Source organism: Schistocerca americana, chromosome 11 (assembly GCF_021461395.2).
Source record: "Schistocerca americana isolate TAMUIC-IGC-003095 chromosome 11, iqSchAmer2.1, whole genome shotgun sequence".
Taxonomy (NCBI): domain Eukaryota; kingdom Metazoa; phylum Arthropoda; class Insecta; order Orthoptera; family Acrididae; genus Schistocerca; species Schistocerca americana.
Window position 1 is genome coordinate 64,360,685 of NC_060129.1, and position 23,953 is coordinate 64,384,637.

Sequence of the window (23,953 nt, forward strand, 5' to 3'; positions counted from 1 at the left end):
GTGGTAGACTTATAGGATCCGTATCCATTCTAGGAACAGGAAAGATGGGGGAAAGGAATCAGATCATAATGGATCTGCATGGGGGACAAGAGACAGATGCAATAAGTGAGGTGGAGTGTATGGCGCTCAATGAATTGGAGGGATTTGTAATAGGTGGGGGAGGTGGAGATCGTGGGGTGGGCATAACATAGGAGGGCGCAGATGAGCGACTTATAGGTATGTAGGATAGTGGGTCTAATCCCCATGTTCGACCAAGGAGGAGACAGAGTCGGATATGTGCCTTGGCTTGGACTGTGAGGAGATAGGGGGTCCTAGAAAGGTGGCAGTCGAGGGTGATACCAAGGTAGTTGAGGGTGGGAGTGAGTGCAATGGGGCAACCAGAGATGGTAAGGTAGAAATCTAGAGGGCGGAAGGAGGGGGTGGTGTGGCCTAAGATGATTACCTGGGTCTTGGAGGGATTGATCTTCAGGAGCCATTGGTTGCACCATGTGGTGAACAAGTCAAGGTGGGACTGGAGTAGGGGCTGGGAGTGTTGGAGGGAGGGGCAAGAGCAAGGAAGGCAGTGTCATCGGCATTTTCCAAGAGATGGGCAGGTGGTGGAGGCTGCGGCATGTCCGCCGTGTATAACAGGTGGAGGCGAAGGGAAAGGATGGAGCCTTGGGGCATGCCTGTGGAGGAGTAGAAGGTGTAAGAATTGGAGTTGCGGATGGTAACATAGGAGGGGCAGAGAGAGCAGACGGAGGCTATCACGCGAACACAGTTGATGGGGAAGGTGTAGGTCTGGAGTTCGAAGAGGAGCCTGGGATGCCATACACGGTTATAGGCACGTTCTAGGTAAAGGGACACAAAGATGGCGGAGCAATGGGAATTCAGATGAGTGGAAAGGAGGTGTGTCAGGTGGAGGAGGAGATCGTCAACAGAGAAGGAAGGTTGGAAGCGACATTGGGTCAAGGGAAGGAGACGGTGCTGGTGGAAGTGGTGGTGAATGTGGCAGGTAATGATGTACTCCAGGACCTTGCTGAACACCAACATGAGACCCATAGGGCGCTAGGAGGAGGAATTGGAATGGAGTTTGGCAGGTTTGAGAAACATTAAGGATCCGGGAAGACTTCCAAATGTCAGGGTACAAGCCAGTGGAGAGGATAACATTATAGAGGGTGGTTAGGACTGTAAGGAAGGAGAGGGGGGCTTCTTTGAGTTGGCAGTATGTAATACAGTCGTGCCCAGGAGCCATATTACGATTGGTGTGTAGTGTGGTGACGAATGTCTTGTGTGACGATGGGGGTGTTGACATAGGATGGTGGTGTGGCCCCCAAGTACTGGAAGCTAGGAGCAAGTGGGGGGGGGAGAGGTGTCAGTGTGGCCCTGGATGTCAGGCAGACAGCCTGCCCACCTGCCCGTTCACCGACATCCATCGCCTATGCTAACTGCCGTCCAGCTGTCCGTCCGTCTGTCCATTTGTCCATCCATTGTCCATCGTCGCCACTGCCTGCTGTCCGTCTGTCTGTCGCCATCCGTCCATCATAAACCTTCCCCCCTCCACTGTCATCTACACCTCCCCCTACCCCTCTTCCACTGTCCCTTCCTGGAGTGCTGCTTCTCGCCTCCCTCCTTATACCTCGTTTCCCCTCCCCCAACAACAGCTCCTGCCCCCACCTTCAAGTACACCTCTGCTGCCGCCTCCGCTGCCACCTCTCAGGTTGTCGGTTTGCTCCCTTTGCTCCCTCTCACCCCCCTGTCACTTCATCACCTGCGTCCACCGCATTCACCACGCCATGCCATGCGACAATCACCGCCACTGAACCAGCTGCTTCTCCCAGCATGTCCACCACGCCTACAGGATCTGCCACTCGCCACCTCCCTCTCTCCTCCTCCCAGCCTACTGTCTCCAAAAGACCCCACAAACACGTCATTGCCGACTCTACCCCTCCAGCAAAAAGGCACCACCTCCTCCCAGTCCCCCATTGACTCCATGGACACTACCACTCCTCCTGACAACCGTACCCCACACCCCACCCTCCATACCTTCGTCCTGTCTACCCCAGACACTGGTGCTCGCATCTCCCAGCTGATTTCTCGCAGCCGGCCGCTGTGACCGAGTGGTACTGCGCGATTCAGTCTGGAACTGCGCAACTGTTACTGTCGCAGGTTCGAATCCTGTCTCGGGCATGGATGTGTGTGATGTCCTTAGATTACTTAGGTTTAAGTAGTTCTGTAGTGTCACGGAATAATAAAGAGTTGGAGATGTGGAATATTGTCAAAGTTTCGTTGCCTATGCCGAAAGCCAGAGGCAGTAGGTTGGCCAAGAAGTAAGAGGATTGCATATGTATGGAATGTGTCGTCACGCAGGGGCAATGTCCTGGTTCCACACAACAAGCGAGAGAGAATTGCTTTGCACGTGGGTTTGTGTTAGACGGAGACTTTCGTAGAGTGCAAGACAGAGGTATAGCGTCAGCTGCACTGCATTTCACAACTTCGCGTAAGTCTGCCGATACAACACGTAACTCTGTGGCAAGAACACCTAAGGGGCGAGTACGACAGATAAGTCAGCACTATAAGTGGAACGAATGTGGTCATTACAAACGAGAATGACGTCAGGACGTCTCTCGTGCTTCCTTTAAATACGCCAGCTTTGATAGCAACAGGGCACTCGCACTCGCAGTTAGACTTGCAGTTAGATGTGTACTGGGTAGCTGCGTAGCGCTCAGGTCGGTGATCGACATGTTAATCTTTATTAAGGAGATGTTGCAGTAAGGGCGGCCCGTCCAGCAATAGACGTGAGGGGACAGTACTAGCTCTGGTCCTCTCCGCTGCCACTGTCAGTCATCGACCCAGGATTAGCAGACATCGCGGCAGACTCGCTCGCCGCCAATGCTGACCACATCAGTGAACCGTCGTCGAGATCGTGCGGGGCCTAGGCCCTGTGCATCCGCCATCACAACCGGGTGAGCCAACGACGCTGGGGGTCTGCAGCCTGTTCCGCCCGTCTACCGCGGACGAGCCACCAGGAGGAGTAGGGAAGGAGATGGGGTGGGATAGAGTACACTCCGCACTACGAGAACGCTTCTGGTGCCGACACCGCCGGGGACTCCAACCCGGAGCCTCTACATGCAGCAGCCTGCTGTCTGCCGCGAGCTGGCTGACCAGAGGGGCGCCGGCAACCACGCGCCGCCGAAGTGAGGACATTCCTCCGCTACGTCACTGCACGCAGCGCTGCGCTAGCAAGACTGGTGCGGCCCGGATCTGGTGTCATCGCTACGAGTCAGCGAGGACTTGGGGAAGGTCGTTGATATCATCAAGCCACATTGTACCGGCACGAATTAATAATGTTTCTTTGGCGTTTCTGATGCTTTTACAGCCATTTCCTAGCATCCTGACAGCTGGGGAGGTCACCGCTCGGCCATCCAGTCCACTGTAGGCGACCGGGACCACCGGTTGTAGGGAACTGATGACCACAGACGTTAAGTCCCATAGTGTTCAGAGCTATTTGAACCATTTTTCGATTCCTTGCAGGGACTCAGTCCTCATCGAGACCCCTTCTTTCACACAGATCTCCTCCGTAAACTACTGCACATTATGTTTGGCCCCCACACATCCCTGACTCCCTTCCTCTCCTCTTCTTCTCCCTGTCAGCCACAGCCTCCCAATCGTCCCCCCACCTACACCCCACGTCCCCAGCTGTCCCCATTGCAAGGTCTCCCACTTTCTTAAAAACTGCCCCAATCTAGCCACCCCTCCTTCCCGTAACACCTTAACACCCCCAGCCCACCTACTGCCACATGTGTAAAGCTAAACCCCCTCATACCACCCTGAGGATACTGTCCCTGTTTGTCCTATTGTCCCCCATCCATCCCAACAATTCCCACGTTGACCACGCCTTCTGCACATTTGTAATAGCCATCGACATAAACATCCATAGCTGCTCCCCTGCCGCCCTTCAGTAGTGACATCAGTTTCTCTCCACTCCAATCACAGCACAAGACGTTAAACTTCTCTGGTCCAAATGCAACAAGACCGACTGTCTCATGACTGTGTCATCTACTGCCACCTTATAGAAAGCCCCATCTCCTTCTTGACTGTCCTTGCCCATTTCTATAACGTCATCCTCTCTACCCCCGTCCTTTTATTCCTCAAACCCAACAAACCACCTTCCGTCGCCTCTTCCTATCGTCCCATCTGCCTCACCTCCATCTTCAGTAAGATCTTCGAATCGATCCTCTCCCATCATATCTGTCAGCACCTTAATCAACACCACCTCCTCCCCCTTACCCAGTGTGGCTTCCAACACTGCTTCTCAGCAGAAAACCAACTCCTTAACGTAGTTCACCTTCATCTCCACTAGCTTAACTCCATTTGCTCCACCATTTTTTCCTTCGACCTCCAAAATTCCTATGGCCATGTATGGCATCCCGGTCTCCTCCACCTACACCTACCTACACCCTGCCTATCAATTTTGTACATCTGATCGCTTCCTTCCTCTCACACTGTCCTTCCTGTGTCATCCTCCACAACACCAACCTTTTATCCCATTGGTGCTGTGCCCCAGGGTCCAGCCTCTCCCCTATCCTCTATCTCCTGTACACTGCTGATATGCCCACGCATTCCCCACCTGTCCACCTTCTCCAATATGCTGATTACACCACCTTCCTGGCTTTCTATCCTACCCTGCAATGGTCTCAACACACCCTCCAAAACCACCTTGACCTGTTCACCACTTGGTGTAACCAGTGGTCCCTTCATCTCAACCACTCCAAAACCCAAGCAATCATCATAGATCGCACCACCTGCTTCTTCCATGACTTCTACCTCACCCTTTATGGTCGTCTCATCCAGCTCACCCCCACCCTGAGATACCTTGGCCTCACCCTCAACCCTCACATCGCCTGGACCCCTCACCTCTTGACGATCCAGCAGAAAGCCCATTCATGCCTCTGCCTCCTGAAACTCCTGTCTGGCCGGACATGGGGTTACATCCTTCCAACATCCTCCACACCTACAAATCCCTCATCTGTCCCATCCTTTGTTATACCAGTGTTGCCTGGATCTCCGCACCCACCAGCTTTTACAAGACCCTCCAAATCTTCAAATGGCATGTGCTGTGCCTTACCCTCCATATCCTCCTTCCTTCCACCACACACCTCCTGTACGACCTCATCCCCTTCCCCCACCTCCTCCTTTTCCTCCAACATATCTGCATCCTTTACACTGTCTGCAGGCTAGATCCTCCCCACCCCCTGGTTTCCATAATTTGCCTGGTGCCATTTAATCTAGTGTGTGTTTTTTGATTTTTTGTTTCTATATTCCGCTATGTTTCCTTCGTTATATTGTTTTACATGTCTTCCTGCTTAAGCTGCTGCCAGCCTGTCCCTAATCGTGAATGGAAATTACAATAAAGGAAAAAGAAACTATTGAAAACTGTAAGGCCTGATCCCCCCCCCCCCCCCCACACGCATATACATCTCCCTAACTCACTGTCCCCGTCTGACCTATTTACGATCCCACCCCTCCTGGAAACAGCCTTTGCCCTCTCCCCACAGTCGAGGACATCGTTAGATTTGTAACCATCATCCTACAAAATATCCGCCATTTTCAACGCCCCCGTACCATCCAACAGATCTCCCTAGCTGCCGTTCAATCTTTCACCCTAACACCTTCGCCACCTACTCCCATAACCAAGCCCATTTTACCTTCTCCCATCTCGACACCCTAGTTTAAACCCCACCATGGCGCAGCAGCCTCGTATCTTGTTCAATAACATCCGTTCTCTACCTACCAACAAACAACTCTTCATGCACATCCTTACAACCCACCTTGTGGATGCCTCCCTCCTCAATGAAACATTTATCCAGCCCCCATGTATCATCAGCACATCACCATACCCCATTCAACAATCCAATAATCCCCACCTAATTGCGCATGGTGGAGTTGCCATCGGCTACCTTCACCAGACCTCTGTTGGGCTCCAAACCCTCCTTCCTGAGCCCACTGAACACCTTATCCTCAGCTTCTTGTTCTCTGGCTTTACCATAAACAGCACCACCATCTATGTCTGTGCCACTGCCCTCATCCTGTTTGACTTCCTTTGCCACATTGACCACACCTTCTCCTCCTATGTGATTGCCACTGACCTAAACATCCACCGTCGTACTGATGCACAGCTACAATGGTGGCATCGGTTCCTTGCCTCACTGCAAGATGAGCTCCTCCACTCTCCCGCCACACCTGCCCTGATTCCAATACCACTCACGATGTAGTCCTGGCCTCCAGTGACCTCCTTCGACACATTATGGCGAACGTACTAGACCCCACTGGTAGCGACCATCTCTGTGTCCTCCTTACCGTGACAGACCGACAGAACCCATGCCTCACTCCTCACAACAATCCTCCCCCAAATTTCGTCCATAACTACTCCCGTGCTGACTGGAATGGCTACTGGGCAGCCCTAGATACCCAGATCAGTGGCCATCTTCCGACCATCCAGCATCTGGATGATATCAGCATGCTGCCTCCTTTCTCTAACAGGCCCTGTCTGAGGCCATTGAGGCTCACATCCCCACTACCACCATTTGCGCACACCACCACACTTTACCCCCACATGCCATCCTCCTTTGTGAATCCCATCATCTCCACCATGCCTTTCTCTACACACAGGACCGGGATACACTCCGATGCCACCGGCAACTCCAAAGACATGCCCGTAATTTCCTCGCAGCCAAAAAACGCTGGGACTGGCGCCAGGCTTGCACCTGTCTAAATGATACGCTAACTATAAACTCATCCACGTACTGGTCAGCCTTCCATCACCTTACTGTATCTCAACCCTCCCCACAGTATCCCCTCCTCCATTGAACCTGATTTATTTTCAAAGAAAATCCATAAGAATTTATTTTATTTACTAGTGATTCATGAAGAACATTAACACATTTAATTGGACTATGCGAGCATGAAAGTAGTTACCAATGGTAACTGAAAAAACAAATTAAAAATTTTATTTTCAATAAACGGAAATTTTATTCCTAAAAGCCTGTTTTTTAAACAGATTTAAAATTATAATCTGAAAGCACCCTGTAAATATCAAGTTACAATCTATTCAGAGGCAGAAATAACAATTTTTTTTTTTTTTTTTGTGGTATGAGCTTTTGGGCTGAGAACCTTGCCACTCCTTTTTAACATGGCTGTAGACACGACCGCTCACAACACCTCTTAAAGACTACACTGGTGCATATCTGCAACACACCAGATTACCCTAAATTAAAATTTTTAACAACTCACACAAACACATAAACTATGCGCCCTGTAAGAGGGTTGTAAATGGTACAAAACACTCACATTAAAAATTATTTGCCACCGAAAGTGTAACTTGTTTTGAAAGAACCCTTACGGTGGAAGGGTGGCAACTTTATATGATTAATTGACCATTTAAATAAAATCCATGAAATGCAATTTTACATAAAATGTACCAACATGCTCTACATTACACATATACCACCTCGCAAGATGATAGACAAGATAAAAGCATATTTCAGGAATTCGACCTTTACACCTTAAGCAATAAATTCATTAACACCGAATCCAACAAACATGACAGAGGCAGCTATTAACGTATGGCAGATTGAAAGGGGGATTATTGAACAACCTGAACTGCAGATTGCTCTAAGTTGCCCCCACTCCACAAGGGAAAATGGACGACCCAATTCATAAATAACCAATTTCCCATGGGTGGGCAAGCGGAGAAGAATGGTGGGACGATTACAAAACAATGCAGCTGGTGACCTCACCAAGAAAACTAGTATAATTTAACAAGTAAATGAAACAACATATCTCCAATCACTCAACTTCTAATGAACTGCGATTTCTGGCGAAGACCTGGCGCAGTACCTCCAACACTATCACTTTTCAATGTCAGTGAAAATCTGAGTAGGCAATCTAACAGGTGAGGTCATTAATGTAAACAAGAAGAAAACAGTGGACCCAAGATGGAACCTTTAACACCACATGTAATTACTTCCCAATCGGATGAAGGCTGACTGCTTAGGTTTTTCACAACAACACCCTTTCTTTCCTGTTAGATAAGAGACTAACAATTTCACAGCACTGCCAGTGACACCATAATATTGTAACTTACTTAAGAGAATGGTGTGGTTCACATAGTCAAAGGATGTTGACAGGTCAAAGAAAATGCCAATACCCTCTAATAGCTTTCACTATATCAGAACATTTAAGTAACACACACTGTGACTTTGACAGTATATTATTTGCAGTCAGGTGCTTGAGGATTACAGAAACAACTTAAGACAGAACTCAACTCGCACGAGCACTCTTTGATTAACTTCAAAAAAATGGTTCAAATGTCTTTGAGCACTATGGGACTTAACATCTTAGGCCATCAGGCCCCTAGAACTTAGAACTACTTAAATCTAACTAACCTAAGGACATCACACACATCCATGCCCGAGGCAGGATTCGAACCTGTGACCGTAGCAGTCCCATGGTTCTGGACTGCAGCGCCTAGAACCGCACGGCCACCGCGGCCGGCCTGATTAACTTCTTTTGATATATTATCATACCCACAAGAATACTTACATTTGAAGGACTTTATGATGGATGCTACTTCTCTGGGAGACCTGAGCACCATTTCTATTTTAGTGAAGTTATTTTTAAAGACTTGTCTTGGATACACAATTGCACTGCCCACCGAACCTGATGACACCAAGCTGTCTGTAACAGAAATGAAGTACTTGTTTAAGAGGTTTGCAACACTACATGCACTTGTTACTGAAGTCTCATTTATTTTTAGAGCTATCTGTTCCCCTTCCTTTTTGGCTTCACTGGTCTGTCTTCACTATTTCCCATACAGTTTTTGGTTTGTTGTTCGATGTAATTATCTTTTTCTCATAATAAGCCTGCTTCGATTTCTGGATTACTTGCTACAATATTTTGCAGTACTCTTTGTAATACATTACAGTGTTAACATCAGAGTTGTTCCTAGATGGTAGATACAGTCTCCTTTTTGCCCCACATGATATCTTTATTCCTTGTGTAATCGTGGTTTATTGTTTTACTTCTGTGTGATTTGAGTTACCTTTAGAGAACAACAATTTTCAAAAGTGGAGGTAACTTTATTAGTGAATGCTTTGTATTTTCCATTTGAGTCAGAAGTGTTGTAAGCATATATCCAGTTCATGTTTTTGAGCAATATAAAAATTTTTACTTATGTATTATCCTCCTGTACTCAGATTTAATAGATTTTTTTATCCTGAGAAGTTTCAAAATATAACACAAGATGCTGCATGTCATGATCAGATAGCCCATTTACTATTGGTTTTGTGATATGCCTTTTTTCCCCTTGATTTGTATACAAAGATATTATGAATGGCAAACTTTGAGCATTTACATATCCTAGCTGCAAAGTTCACAGTGGGAACTAAATTGAAAGATAGTGTTACTGAGTGCCATAATTGTTCTCTGACAAGAGCTTTTCAATAAACTTACATTGATATTACCAGTAATCACTATATCCATTTTTTTTACTGTGAGAAGGGACAATAGACCTTTCATAATTCTTAAGAAGAGGTTAAAATTTCCTGAAGGTGACCTGTAAATACCTCTATTATAAAGGACTTATTGTAAAACACTAATTCTGTTGCACAAGCTTCTAAGTGCCACTCTGATCAAAATTTATTAATATCAATATTCTTGAAATCAAAACAGTTTATGACAAACTGGCAACTCCTCCTTTGTCTATGTTTTCTCTACAGAAGTAAGAAGCTAACTTTAATCCTGCAACATTTCACATATCTAGAACAGTGGTCACATAACAGACTGAACAGGTACCTGGAGAGTCCCCAACACGACACAAGGCCAAACAAAGTTAGAAGATTAGTTCCCCATACAACTAAACTGTATAGTAATGGTGAAACTGTAAGGGAGTAGAGCTGAAAAACCATATCCTGAAAAGTAAAAAATATTCAAGAACCAAAAAAGTAATTTAAAAAACTTGATCATTTCCAACAAACCTTTACTGCTGTACGATAGAGGACTTCCTTGAATGTGATTTCTTGTGAATTATACTAAACATATTTTGGGTTGGCATACAAAACTAAACGGTTTCATTAGAAATAAAAATGTTTGATTATGAGCAGCATTACTACTCGAACTTACTCTTACCCTTTTAGCATTATGAATTCATGTTTCATATATTTTCAGTGTGGTGTAAACTACATGAAACAATGTTCTTTTATCATCTGTTTGAGTTGTATCATATGCTGCTGTACAATGGATGACAGAGGTCACTTGAGATACAATATGATACCACCTTGGAATTACAATAAAGTATCTGTACCTCTCTTACTTTCCTTTCTTCACCATCAGTCAACAGTCCAATTGAGCCTTTTGGTACTGCGAACTGTATAGTCATGTTATCCACCTGTAAATTGCAACAAATGTTTAACATTCCTTCAAATAACAAAATTTGGAAATAGGTTATGAACAAAGACACAGAACATGGAGAGAAACAGTCCACATTGAGCCACAGTCTTGTTTAACTTAAACAGTTGTATCAACATGGTGTAGAATATTAAACCTTATCTGGATAAAACAAGAGCAGCAACAGCACATATTTGTGAGGGGTTTTTGGAGGTTTTGCTACAACACAACCTGCACTAAGTTAATGCAGTTATCAGTGGTGTAAGCAAAGTCCTGAGGGCAACTGCTTTTGACTGAAACAAAGACTTACATCCAAGCCGTGCCTGTTGCTCCAGTTGGGAGATAGGAATAAGCTAATTAGTGCCTGCACCTGGACAGGAGGGAGAAGGGCAGATTATCTGAGCATGTTACAGGTAGTGTAAGAAGGAACATATTTAAGATGGAGTGAGATTACAGAGAGACAGTCGAAACACATTAGAAATGAAAAGGACCAAAACTTTTCTTTACTGCTTGCTCAATATACAGGATAGGCTACAACCCTGCCTCAATCCCTTCCCATCCACTGCTTCCCTTTGATGTCCCTCTACTCTTATAACTGCCATCTGGTTTCTGTACAAATTGAAAATAGCCTTTCGCTCCCTGTATTTTACCCCTGCTACCTTTAGAATTTGAAAGAGAGTATTCCAGTCAACATTGTCAAAACCTTTTTTCTAAGTCTACAAATGCTAAAAACCTAGGTTTGCCTTTCCTTAATCTTTCTTCTAAGATAAGTTGTAAGGTCAGTATTGCTATACATGTTCCAACATTTCTACGGAATCCAAAGTAATCTTCCCCGAGGTTGGCTTCTTTCAGTTTTTCCATTCGTCTGTAAAGAATTCAAGTGAGTATTTTGCAACTGTGACTTATTAAACTGATAGTTCGGTAATTTTCACTTTTGTGAACACCTGCTTTCTTTCGGATTGGAATTATTATATTCTTCTTGAAGTCTGAGGGTATTTCGCCTGTCTCATACATCTTGCTCACCAGATGGTATAGTTTTGTAAGGACTGGCTCTCCAAAGGCTATCAGTAGCTCTAATGGAATGTTTTCTACTCCCGGGGACTTGTTCTGACTCAGGTCTTTCAGTGCTCAGTCAAACTCTTTACACAATATTGTATCACCCATTTCATCTTCATCTACGTCCACTTCCATTTCCATAATATCGTCCTCCAGTACATTGCCCTTGTATAGACCCTCTAGATACTCCTTCCGCCTTTCTGCTTTCCCTTCTTTGCTTAGAATATTGTCCTCAAGTACATCCCCCTTGTATAGACCCACTATATATTCCTTCCACCTTTCTGATTTCCCTTCTTTGCTTAGAATTGGGATTCCATCTGAGCTCTTGATATTCATACAAGTGGCTCTCTTTTCTCCAAAGGTCTCTTTAATTTTCCTGTAGGCAGTATCTATCGTACCCCTAGTGAGATAAGCCTCTGCATCCTTACATTTGTTCTCTACCCATCCCTGCTTAGCCATTTTGCACTTCCTATCGATCTCATTTTTGAGACGTTTGTATTCCTTTTTACCTGCTTCATTTACTGCATTTTTATATTTTCTCCTTTCATCAATTAAATTCAATATTTCTTCTGTTACCCAAGGATTTCAACTAGTCCTTATCTTTTTACCTACTTGATCCTCTGCTGCCTTCACTACTTTATCCCTCAGAGCTACCCATTCTTCTTCTACTGTATTTATTTCCCTCATTCCTGTAAATTGTTCCCTTATGCTCTCCCTGAAACTCTGTACAACCTCTGGTTCTTTCAGTTTATCCAGAGCCCATCTCCTTAAATTCCTACCTCTTTGCAGTTTCTTCAGGTTTAATCTACAATTCTTCCATGTATACAACCTTCTTTCATGATTCTTGAACCATGTGTTAGCTATGATTAAGTTATGCTCTGTGCAAAATTCTACCATACGGCCTCCTCTTTCATTTCTTAGCCCCAATCCATATTCACCTACTATGTTTCCTTCCATACCTTTTCCTACACTCGAATTCCAGTCACCAATGACTATTAAATTTTCGTCTCCCTTCACTACCTGAATAATTTCTTTTATCTCATCATACATTTCATCAATTTCTTCATCATCTGCTGAGCTAGTTGGCATATTAACTTGTACTACTGTAGTAGGCATGGGCTTCGTATCTATCTTGACCACAATAATGCGTTCACTATGCTGTTTGTAGTACCTTACCTGCACTCCTATTTTCCTATTCATTATTAAAGCTACTCCTGCATTACCCCTATTTGATTTTGTATTTATGATCCTGTATTCGCCTGACCAAAAGCCTTGTTCCTCCTGCCACCGAACTTCACTAATTCCCATTATATCTAACTTTAACCTATCTATTTCCCTTTTTAAATTTTCTAACCTACCTGCCCGGTTAAGGGATCTGACATTCCACGCTCTGATCTGTAGAATGTCAGTTTTCTTTCTCCTCATAATGATGTCCTCCTGAGTAGTCCCCACCTGGAGATCCGAATAGTGGGCTATTTTACCTCCGGAATATTTTACCCAAAAGGATGCCATCATCATTTAATCATACAGTAAAGCTGCATGCCCTCGGGAAAAATTATGGCTGTAGTTTCCCCTTGCTTCAGCTGTCCGCAGTGCCAGCACAGCAAGGCCATTTTGGTTAGTGTTACAAGGCCAAATCAATCAATCATCCAGAGTCTTGCCCCTGCAACTACTAAAAATGATGCCGCCCCTCTTCAGGAACCACATGTTTGTCTGGCCTCTCAACAGATAACTCTCTGTTGTGGTTGCACCTATGGTACGGCCATCTGTATCGCTGAGGCACAAAAACCTCCACACCAATGGCAAGAGCCATGGTTCATGTTTGATTTTATGGCTATTATTTATTTCAGTTTATCTGCTTTCCTTTCCCGAGTTTCCTCAGCTGCCATATGTGGCACAGCTGTTTCTGCCAGAATGATGGATTTCCATTTCCTTACAATGCAAATGAAGGTGGAAAATATACTGCTTAAATTAAGCAAACTAAAAAAAATATAGAAATTCCATGTAACTGCAAAAGAATGAAATACTGCGTAACTGGAGCTTCAGTAGTTATGTGAGGCTATTTGTCTGTATGGAGGCTGAGAAGCTGGAAGGCAGCATTGAAGTGCAGGAAGGCTTGCAGAGGTCCAAATAATAATATTATTTTCAGTGTGTGGAAATTTAATTGTGAGTGACATTTTAGTTAATTAATTTTCACAAATAATAAAATGTTTACTGATAGAGTGAAATGAGGTCTTTCAAATAATTTATGTCATTCTGGAAATAAACAATTGTTAGCTCACAATATGCAAATTACAGATTTCTCTTAAAAGAACACATGCAATGATTACATTAGCAGAACTCGGTTAAACTGACAGATAATGAATTTTACTGAAACATCACTTAAATAGGAATTTTTGTGCTTTGTGCAAATGTGGTACATCCACAACCAGTAGAATATAAAAAAAAGAAATAAGAAAGTTATTTAAGTAGTAGATTTATACAAAATGCAGTTACTCCAACTTTACAAGTATCAAGTTCGTCAACTGTAAAATAGAAGTACGTATTCTACTGTTCCCACCTTAAAAAAGTGAGTCTACAGTTCTCAAATCCAATATGGTGCATGCATGTCAATCAGTGTTTCTGAAGCTACTGTTGATTGCTTTAGCACTGCAGATAAATCTAGCTACATTATGAAAACCTACCAAATTTGGGATAGCTTTAACCCAGCACACAGCTGCAAGATCATGAAGGGAACATGGCATTAGAAAAAATGCTGTAAAATAATAATAGAGTACTTGTGTACGTAGTACACAGAGCTACAAAAGCAAACTTATGACAGTGGCATTCAAGGTTAGTCAAATATGAAAAATGTGGAAAAATGTAAGTAAACTACTCATTAATACTGAAGTACTTGCCATAGTTGTTAACACAGTTACTCCACTGTAATTGCCTTACAATGGTCAACGCCTTTGTGGAAAAATGTTGCCAGACACACACCTCTTTATCTGAAGCAAAGGGACAGCCATGAATGCCTTTCTTCAGCACTTTAAAAATATGGAAATCACATGGAGAGACATTGGGGCTTTATGGAGAATATGTGTTTCCCAGCAAAACTTCTGCAACATACACTATACAGTCTTGGCAGGCATTTTACTGGCAGGTTGCTTAAACTATGATGCAGAGTTTTGTCTGGGAAGCTTTCACACAACCTCCATACAGTCCCAATCTCTCCTCATGTGATTTCCATATTTTTGGAGCCCTAAAGAACCATTCTTGGTCATTCGTTTGGTTCACACCAAGAGTTCGTAGTACACCACAAACATTTTTCCATGAAGCGATTGACCATCTTGTCTCACAGGGGCATAAATGTATTCACAGCTATGGTGATAATTTTTGAAATACTAAACAGTTAACTTCCTTTTTTCCATCGATCTTGTTTTATGGAGTATTCATCTTGTGTACTCTTTCTGAAGTTTTGCATCAGTGTAACCATATATATTACAACAAAAAAAGATGAATGTGACAGGGATCAGATCCCATACAGAGCCAATCACAAAATGTTCTGATTTCATTCATCACTTTCAAATAATTGTTTCATTCTGGTATGTTAACGCAATGCTAAATCTATAGTGGCAGATTCATGATTAGGTTGGGATTTCTTAATTAATACATACTAAGATAGATTCTTGCATGTGAGCAGTGCAAACTTTCCCCTCTGCCTCCAACCCCTCCACCACACAAAAATTCATAAGACCTATTTTGTATATCAGTTTCTTTGAGTGGCAGCGGCAGTGTGCGTAAACACAAACACACATACCTGGCCTCAGCATCTGGCTGCCAAGGCCAGAATGTGAGCAGCAGTGCAAGACGCTAAAAGTCTTCCCTTGGCAGCCAGAGACTGTGGCCGCGTCTGCGAATGTTGTGTTTGTGTGTTGTGTTGTGTGCTGTTTAAATCTAATGAAGACCTGTTTAGCTGAAAGCTGTGTTTGACAGTCTTTTTGTTGTGCCTATCTGCGAATCAGCGACTCCACTTTGTGGTGGGTAGCAACTATCCTTTTCATAAAACTGTCTAACACATATCTTCATGTTTCATTGCTGTGACAAGACGAAGCAATCCAGGTACAGTTACTGCCATCACTATTCTAAACCAAACAACTGCTTTGGTTGTTATAACCAGTGCTCGATTTGTGATGGTATGCCATACTGATACCTCTGACAAGTCACAGTACTGGTACCTCTTCTTTTTTATAAATCAAGCACTGGTCATAACTGTTACTACTTCTACTTGTTTTATTCGAGATCATGTCACATCCAGAAGGTCAAACCAAACTGAACTTATCTAGTAGGAACTGTTGTAAATAAGTGTTCATTTTCATAGCCCATTATGTACCCTCACAGACTGATCAATCTGAAGTTACAAGCAGAGGAGAGGTGATGCGTGGAATGAATCAAAGAAAAAAAACTGAACACATGCCATATAAGAAGCTGTGTATCATAGGCCGAATGTGTTACAATTAGCTCATTATACCTTCTTTTAAATATATACACAGTGAATCTTTGATGAGGCTCAAGTTGCACTCTGGCACAAATTTTCACATGTCACTAATATACCTAATACAGCTGATGTCTAATAGTTCACAGTAAGCAAACAAATTTTGAATAATTTAATATATTATAACAACATTCCACACAGAACCAATCACAACACAGATTCATGATTCTGTAATTACTTTCTGTGGGTGGGGACGGGAGCAGGGATTGTGAACAACACATGTATAAGATGGGACAATACAACATATGTAAAAGACGTACCGGTAACTCCTTTTGCAATAAACAAATTTATTTTACTGCTGTTGTTTTTAACATGTCATACTAAAAAATCACATTCACTGCAACAGTAACTCCAACACAAGAGATACACGTGTCATTCACGTCAATAAACATTTTATGACATGGGTTTTCACAGTGGAATGTAAACCATTTCATTTTCTTAAAGTGTATCTATGATACTACTACAGACAGTGATATAACATTATTAATATATTACCAGACACATTAATTTGACACAGATGGTAAAATAGAAATAATGATCCTGGGTACTGGCTGTTGCCTATCCCTAGTAACCACCCCAGAAAATATAGGGTGTTGGCAGAGAACGTTTGGTTGTGAAATCCTGTAGTCACTCTGTTGGGGTACTGGATTTGCAATGTGTTTCTGAAAATACATAAAAGATATATTGAATGAATTATTGCATATTTTAAGATAGAACCTGGCAGTAACGGAAAGAACAAACGTGAGTAGAATAACATCATTAGATGTCAAATTAGAATAACAGCAATACATGTCAAATTAGAAAAGAATTATGTATGTACTGATCAGCAATATGAATTTTGTATGTAGAATACACCACTCTGTGGCCAATTAGGTGCAAATCATTTTCAAAAAACTCCTACATTTAACTACATATTAAGTTGTTAAATGGTGGCACATTTAGTCAGCTAATCTGATCATGTATTGCATTCACACTGCAACTGGACAGCTGAAGATAGTGATGCTATGGATTTACCGACACTCATTATATAGGTACGTGTTCTAATATCACCTTCACATTATATACATTTACTAACATTTCTTGACATAAATAAACCATCACAATTTCAAAAGAATAGAAATTTATTCTACTCATTCATCATCCGACCAAGAAGGTGAAAAAGAATAGAAATTTCTTCTACTCTACCACCAAGGAAGTGAACCTACAGGGAGTAAGTGAAGGTAAACATTAACAAAAGACAACCAAACATTGTTTAAGCTGTACACTATATAAACAAGAAAATATCACAATACTGCTTAATGCTAGTTCTTTTTATGCCAGTTAAATGTGTTCTAGTGAATTAGAAAGAAAGCTGCTGCTACTTCAGTTACATTAGGTACCTTCTGGATGTCATAAGAAACTTGATATTTAGTTCATTAATCAAGTATTTTTTAGAAAAAAAACAGTAACCTACATATGTAATTACATAGGACAGTTTACAACACACTACCTGCCATCCATCTAAAGAAGGAATGAAATCCTTGCACTAAGATAATCAATGGAAGGAGTCACTACTGATGTATTTTTTAAACTTTCCTTTGAATTTCCTGAGATAAGTAATTTCTTGTTGTATGTTAGATGGGAGCTTCTCAAATATCTTCATACCATAATACATAACTTTGTTAAATCTTAGTTAAGGATGCAAAGTTTACACAAAAGTTATATTTCTGTCTTGTATTGATAGTGCAGATCAAATTTCAGCATGAAATGATTTTTTCACAACCACACTACGCCTTGATTAAAGAAACTGTGATTGTGGGAGTGACTAAGAGTCAGCCAACTGCTGTTCTTTCTTGACACCTATGTGCCCACTATAATGACTGATTTTTAGGCACCACACAGCTTTCTCAGCTGCAGTACGATGCACAGGAAGGCGAGAGCCAACTGTTGCTCTATCCACCATCCCCACTGATGTACTTCCCACTGCTGCTGACAATGACAACAATAAAAGTAATCTGAATGTATGTTTTGCTCTATTTGCATTGCATGTGCAGCTCTTGCTCATTCTATGTGGAATGTTGTATATAATGAATGACCCTGCACCACCATAGCTGTCTGCCAGCCATGAGGTTATTTTAATGAAAATTTAGAAGAAAACATAACAATTGTTTATCACTGAGTCTGCCAAAGGTTCACAAAAGCGTTCAACAACAACCACAAAAGTTTTCTTATATAATTCACTAATATAATCCGAGAGGGGACGACAGAAGCGTCCGATCCCACGCGTCGGCTTTGACCCGTGACGTACGGGTGTTGTCGTGTGACGTCATGACGGCGCGGAGTTTGCCTTGTGAGTGTGGCGTGTTTGTAGATGTCGTCGTGTTGTGGTTTGTTGTGCTCTCTTGTGGTGTGTTCAGGGTTTTCGTTTGTGTGCTGTAATGGGCGCAGTTTGCTTTTGCTCATTATCCAGAATTGTTCGAGTGTCGGCTGTGTTTGTAGTGGAATTCGTTTCATTGAGTTCACGATTTTGTGTTAAGCTTAATATAGTGTTGTTTATTGTAGATAGTGTGGTAATTTTAGTAAAATTAATCGGTTGTTGTTTTTTGTTCAGGAATGGATATGACGGATGCGACTACAACAGTAGTAAGTTGCATACAACACAGCTATGAAATAAATCTGCCGTTTATAACGTTCATGAGCACAACACTTCACGTGCAGCTTTAGTACATACGTCACAGTCTAAACAGATCCTATACATTTACATGCTATGGGAAAATACGATATTCTAGCCACAATCATTTTAACCGATCAGCCTGTTTGCATCCCAGAATCCGAATGTACATTACATTTCCTGTTTTCTCTCCAACAATTTTGTGTTCTGCTTTTCGTCTCTTACAACTCACAATACCACAAAGCCCATTACTATCTAGAATCTACTTGCCTAGATTTCCAAAGCTGAGCGCCGGCGACGAAAGAAAAGCTTACTGTCATTTCAATACTGGAGCGAGGGAAGGCGAAAGTACGCTTGGAATTTCATACAAAAAACTAAACTATCATGCAATCATTAAATCGATGAAAGTTACAAATTGGGCGGACAAGGAAGATAAACACGAAAATAAAAGTAAGGTGGGTGCTTTACTGTAAAGTCGATATAGTTTTAAAACTAAGTTTCTGACTTCTTCGAAAGTCGAAGTTTGGAAATACTACCAGTCTACTCGATTTGACCCTTCGCTTGAGGAGTTGCTTGTTGCGAATTACTGGGGGAGACAGGGATATATACAAATACGTCAGCCCCATAACGCACTAGCTTACCATATTGCAGTCGATAAGACAAATGTTGGAAGGAGAAGATATATTTCACGTATGGTAAAGCACTGAAGAATTACCGATACTCAAGTTGGGCTTCTTATATAGGAACGGAATATACAATCCGTACCTTACAAAAATTAGACGTTACTAAAGATAAGTACAGCTCGTTACATGAGAAAGTTACTGTATCTAAAGAATACCTTACCAAGAAATTTTGTGGGTATGAAATATATTCTTGACAGACAAACCAAGGGCGAGGGTGGTTATTGTTATTTTATTAGCAGTATAGAAATAAATACTTGATATAACTACGGAATTGTTTGTCACTCTCAATATTTTCGCGCTGAACTTGTAGAGTAAAATAAGCAGCGCTTGAATACTTCCGTGTTGCTGGGCGCTGCCAACAGATGTCACTGCGAGACGCCACCTCAGAAAATATGGCGAATATTTTAGCTCCGTCTGCAATTCGTGACTGACCGAAAAACGAGTCGCATTGGAGTAACTACACCTAAAAACAAAGCTTACGCACACAATTCTGTGGGAGCTGTGACGTTGGCGTTCTGCGGTTGAGCAGTGCTATCTGTGGTAGAAGCGGTGTTTCATGTTTGGAAGCGCGGTCATTGCATGGGTTTGTTTTCATAGCAGTGACTGAAAGCTTGGCTTTGTTTTCGTAACATTTGTGGCGGAAATCTTGTTCTCACTGCCATATGCGATTCGGATTGTTATTGAGCATCTGCTCAAAATGCCACACAAGTGCTGTATGCCCTATTGTAGGGGAAACTACGACAACGGTTTAAAAGTTAGCGTCATTTCATTTCTGTCTGATGAAGCATTGAGATTGAAACGGATCGCTGCAGTTCGTAGGAATGACTGGGAACCCAGCAAACAGTTCGTTGTAAGTTTCTGTAATTTAAATTTATTTCTATATTGTTACCCTTTTTAATACTGTTATGTCACAGAACTGAATATTCAAATCAATAGCCTATCTATAACGAAGCATAATACTTTTAAGCTCACTTTATGCAGTCCTCAGTTAGATTTCATTTGCAGTTTACATTCTGCCTTACGTTAACAGTGAAATATATGCTTCTTTTCTGATATATGAACTGCATTTCACTGCAGACGTCATTGAGAAAATTACCAGTGCTTACGACCCAAAACTGGCAAACTCTTTACAGTTTACAGCACCTTTGGACAGTCCACGTTTAAAGAAACGTTCGTGAAAATTTATCGTAAAGGGTACTTGTAATCAGTTTACAGATTAAAGTACAGGTTCCTTAATTTTCTTACGATATTGTTAAATATCTAAGATCATTAAACATTGCTATACGAATCTCATGTTTATCTCTCTCTATTTGCAGATGCTGTACCATCAAAGTTGCCAGGAAGACCTACGTATTTATCTTCAAAACAAGCACCAGCTCGAGAAGATCCAGAGGGTCGCGAACGTTTGGGGAACCAAGCACTTGAGAAAGTCATTGAGCAGAGTGTGGGATCACACAAAAAATGATGGAGAAGAGTTAATTTGCTAGTTTAGAAGATTTTAAATCAAAATTATCTGATTGTGAAAAGCACAGTGACTGGGTCACGGGTGTTAAAGGATGCTCCTTATCTAAGTGTTGTGTGTCATGTCGTTATAAATAGTGATTTAGTGTTAAGTGCATTTGGGAAGGAAGCTGAGCTAAATTGTGCTGGTAAGATTAAATTATCAAACCAAGTAAGTGATACTGGTACAGTTAGCAATATTTTGAAAGAGTTGTATGTGATGTTTCATATAAATGAGGCTCCATTTGAGGCAAGTTTGCCTTGCATTGAAGACATTTTGGAAAACGTGTAAGAAAAATTACCAGAAAGTGAGCATAAAATTAAATTTTTGAAGGAACAAGTTTCATTTCCAAGATTTAATAGTCCAACAGAGATTAGGTAGGGAGTGTTTCAATGATTTTATGGTCATTAGCTTATTCTATCAGGCCACATGCATATAGGTTTTTGACGAGTGCTCGTAAATTTTCCATTCCAAGTCCCAGTACTTTGTCAAAACTTTGCAGTAAACTTCCAACTAACCCAATCATTGAGCTTCAGAGTGAGCAGTTTCTCAGTTACATACCACAAAAAGTTGGTGCTTTGTCAGTGAATGATAAAACTGTCCTGTTGATGGATGAGATTTATTTAAAGTCACAACTTGACTATAAAGGTGACAATGTTGTAGGTGGTGCTTTTAACACAGATGTGGTTTTGTGTGCAACTAGTGCTTATGTTTTTATGATCCAGAGTATGGATTCAGTGTACAAAGACGTGGTGCATATTCTCCCAGTTCACACAATTCAATTAAACTAGAAGCAGTGGGATTTCAGGTAATAGTAGTAGCTGACAATAATGCTATTAATATGCTATTTCATACTTTTCTTCCCCCCCCCCCCCCCCCCCTCCATCCTAGTGTACAGATAAAATAGGTTCATCCTGAGCAGACTTCTGCAGACCGCCCAATTTACTATTTTGTAGATACTGTACACATTTTAAAATGTAAACGGAACAACTGGGGTAACGAAAAGGACCAAATTTTGTGCTTTCCTTCTTTTAGTGATAGCTTGAAGGGAGGTCTTGCTTCTGTTACAGCACTGAAGGAACTACATTTACTAGAAAAAGTTGAACTGTTGCAGTATGGCAGCACTTTAACACTTAAGTCACGATATCCAAATTCTTTTGAATGGCAAAATGTGAAATTAGCATTGCGTATTTTTAATAACACGACAGTTGTTGCAATGCAACAACTAGGTGCAAGAAAGAATTTGAAAACTGGGAGAGTATTGCCACATTTGTAAAAATAATAAGTCAGTGGTTTGATATTAAATGTTGAAACGCTGCTGAAGGGTAAAAGGCTAAGAAATGTTTACCAAGAACAGATTACTCTCAATTCAAAACATATTCATGACTTTTTGAGAAACTTTCTCTCGTGGTTGTGTTCATGGGAAGATTGCAATGGAGGAAAGAAATAGACCAGAGAAACACACTTTGCTCTCAAACATACTACTGCAGCCTTTATTGATTTTAGTGAATACTGGCTGTGTGAGAAGAAGAGAACATATTTGCTCTTTGGGAAAATACAGACAGACAGTTTGAAGGACAGGTTTGGGAAATACCGCCAACTTAATGGGGGAAGTTACCATGTATCGCTAAGACAGGTATTTGGAACAAGGAAAATTAAGGGAACAGAGTATGTTTCCTCTTGTATTAAAGTCCAAAGTGTTTGGTGATGTTGTAAGACCTAATTATGTTGATGCTGCTTGTTGTAGAATCCCAGGCTTTCAAGATATCGACAACCCAGAGCTATTAAATGTAGTAGTTGATGATAGTGATGTTGATGAAATAGAGGAAAACACTTGGCCATTACTCCATTATATTGCTCACACCAAGTGCAGCTAAAATAAATTGTCGATATTGTGAAGGGTTTGTAACATCTGAAGAAACAAGACAAGCAGATGATTTGATAATGGCAAATGACAGGGGAGGTTTAACATACCCTAGCAGTGATGTAGTCACATGTGTTTCCTATGTATACTTAACACAATAAAAAATTCTTAAGAAAAAGGAAAAATTTGTTCCTGCAACAAGTAAATCAAAGAAATGTGCTTGTGAAAGAAGCAGCCATTAATGTGCCAAAAGACTTACTTCTTGGTTTCCATTGTTTAAAAGGTCACACTCTTGAATCTATCATACATTGTATATTGACTTGCAGTGCAAATATTTTACTAAACAACTTTGTAAAACGAAAAAATGATGTGTGTGTGACAAAAGATGTAAGTATTTATAAAAGAATGAAAAAGTCTTGACATCTGACTCCTTGTCACAAAAAATTGTGAAATAAATGTTTTCTGGAAATTTACTTATTAAAGTGAAGCTTGTTAAGTATCACATGCCCCTTTTTCATAAGTTACTAAATGAAAAAACTTTTAATAAATGATTTACACTATTTGCGGTGAATTTTTAAGGTCCTAGTGTAATGTTACTAACAATCAAGGAAAATCATTATTACTTATGTAGTCTAAACTATCATGTGGAAGGTTACCTAATTATAAAATCGAATATGCAGCAAGGCAATGCTGTAAGTGCTTAAAATTTTACATCGCATAAAAAGTAGGTAGTGGTGATTGAAAAAATATGATAAATGATTTATATTATTTGTAGGCGAATTTTGAAGGACCTAGTGTTTTTTTTTTTTTTTTTTGATTCGAGGAAAATCATTATTCCTTAGGTAGTCGAAATATTGCGTTGGTTACCTAATTGTAAGATTTAATCAGCAGCAAGGTGACGCTATAAGTGCTTAAAATTCTAAGAAGTAGGTAGTGGTGACTATATGAACTGCCTTTCAAGATACAGGATCCAATATTTATATAAATCTTTTTCACTCAATCGTGTTACGCCACAGTTCATCATTTACAATCTAGGTGATACAGTATGCACTACTCCCTTAGTTGAAGGTTTCATTGTTTTCGTTACTTCTATCATTAGTCAAATAGCGAATGTGCATTCCCTTCCGCTACTTCAGTGCTAGTTTCTGAACTCAGTCGCAGAGCTGTGATGTCACAGCAGGCGTAGCGAGGCTTTGTTCCTTGGTGGTGTTGATAGGAGAACTACGATTAGGTTTGTTGA